This window comes from Oryx dammah, unplaced genomic scaffold, assembly GCF_014754425.2.
Source record: "Oryx dammah isolate SB20612 unplaced genomic scaffold, SCBI_Odam_1.1 HiC_scaffold_10, whole genome shotgun sequence".
In the NCBI taxonomy this organism is placed as follows: Eukaryota; Metazoa; Chordata; class Mammalia; order Artiodactyla; family Bovidae; genus Oryx; species Oryx dammah.
Genome location: NW_024070194.1, coordinates 38183850 through 38185989, shown reverse-complemented (window position 1 = coordinate 38185989; position 2140 = coordinate 38183850). Strand labels below are relative to the sequence as shown.

General features: G+C 43.8%; 1 non-coding gene across 1 annotated transcript; it reads right to left on the bottom strand.

The window, feature by feature from the left end:
* Positions 1-1690: 1690 nt before the first annotated feature.
* TRNAG-UCC lies at positions 1691-1763 on the bottom strand. The gene has a single exon. It is a non-coding gene; the product is annotated as a tRNA-Gly (tRNA).
* Positions 1764-2140: the final 377 nt, after the last annotated feature.

The following is a 2140-nucleotide window of genomic DNA, read 5'->3' as shown; positions in this document are numbered from 1 at the left end:
TTATTTCGGTTATCAGGGTACTTTCCTACACTTTAAGGATGGATTCTGACTTGCTGATGTTGGGAGAGGTCAGTCTGTCAATGTTTCCCTAGTGATGTCATCGTCGAGTTGATTAACCAAGCAGATCTTCGAGCATCTCCCGGTCGTGGCTACTCTGAATTGCTTTGATTTCTCCTCTTTGTTTTTATCCATTTAAAATACTTTTCCCCATGTTTCATCTTGAAAAGATTAAAGCAGATAAGCAAACTAAACCCTTCACCTTTTTGTAACTTCTCATATCTCTTTGACATTTTTCAAACATAAACTGTGTTGAAAGAACGTATTAGTTGCTCAGTCATGTCTGAGTCTTTGTGACCCCATGGACTGAAACCCTCCAGGCTCCTCTGTCCATGAAATTTTCCAGGCAAGAATATTGGAGTGGGTTGCCATTTCTTTATCCAGGGGTTCTTCCTGACCCAGGGATCCAACCTGGGTCTCCTAGCATTGCAGGCAGAGTCTTCACTGTCTGAGCCACCAGGTGAGCCCCACATTTTCGTTAAAATGGGTTGATCTAGTTTGTCTTTTAGCTTTTGCATACACATTATCTGGCAACTTGACAAGACTTCAGTGTTTTGTAAAAGATTTACTCTTTTTGGTGGCACTGTTGGGATATTTTTAAGAAAGAAAGATTCAATGTATGGAATCTAGAAAGATGGTACTGATGAACCTATTTGCAGGGCAGTAATAGAGAGGCAGACTTGTGGACACAGAGCCGGGAGGAGAGGGTGGGATGAATCAAGAGAGTGGAATGGAAACATATACAGTAACATATATGAAATAGACAGCCAGTGGGCATGTGCTGTGTGATGCAGGGAGCTCAGTCCAGTGCTCTGTGACAAGCTAGAGGCTTGGGAGATGGGAGGGAGGTGGAGAGGGAGGGGATGTGTGTATAACTGTGGCTGATTCATGTTGATGTGTGGCAGAAGCAGCACAATATCATAAAGCAATTATCTTTCAATTAAAAATTTTAAAAAAGATAAGTTCAGATATGATTATAACTCTGTGCTTCATTTCTCTTAAGACCTTGGCAAAATATAGAGACCAGAAGTAAAACCCTGTAATAAAGTTCTGTCTTACTTAGGAGCTGTGATTAGACTTTTTCTGAGTGCAAAGAACCCGGAAAAATCACAGCATCATGGGACAGAGAATTCCTGATCGGAGGGTCAACTCACAGAAGGCTGGGTCAGAGTCTTCTTTTATGCACTTTTCCATATAGCTGATAAAGGAGCCTCATCAAGTTCACCGTGATTTATCCGTGATTCAAACAGGAGGATTAGCAGGGATTCCAACACGTTCTTGGGAATAAAGCAAGAGTAAACTTACCAGGGGTTGGGTTTGTCTTAGAGAGGTAGATTCCTTGCCATCTTGCTTCCACACCTTGAAGACGGCCACCCATAGTCAACCAAGCTCCCTTCCCCTACCTTGCCTCTCCCGCCAGCCTTCAACCCCAAGGAGGAGTCTGTAGGGACACAGAAGAGGTCATTCATGGCTCCTCTTTATGCCCATCATTTTCTCATACTTCAATTTCACTTTCTAAAAACTAAAGGAAGTTTTCCCTCCTAGACCATGTTCAGGTGCTTGAAACAGAGAAGAAGACAGAGATCTCATTTTCCCTCTGCTTTTTTCACGCCTCTGTTATGCAGGATCTTAGTTTCCCAGGCAGGGATCGAACCTGTGTCCCTTGCAGTGGAAGTGCAGAGTCTTAACCACTGGACCACCAGGGAAGTACCCAGAGCTCTGATTCTCAGCAGACAGTGCTCTTCCATTGTAGTGAAGCATCTCGAACCTTGTGTCAGGCCCAGCAGGTGATCCACTCACACCAGTTTGCCTTCACCTATCCCGAGTTAAAACTGAAAGCCCTTGCTCCTGCTCACTTGGGCTGGTCACCCCAAAGTGTAAATGTTTCCTTAGGTCCAACTTGCTTTAAATCTGGAGGAGCACCAGCTTAGCTTTGTGTTAGTCTGGCCAGCTTTTATGTACTGGGTGGAGCCGACCTTTTATAATTGCAGTGCAACAGGTAAAGGTGTAAATAGCTTACTTCTCATAAGGACAGAGTTCAGGGTGATTTAGCTTCTCCATGATGAAAAAGGGTTGTCTCAAA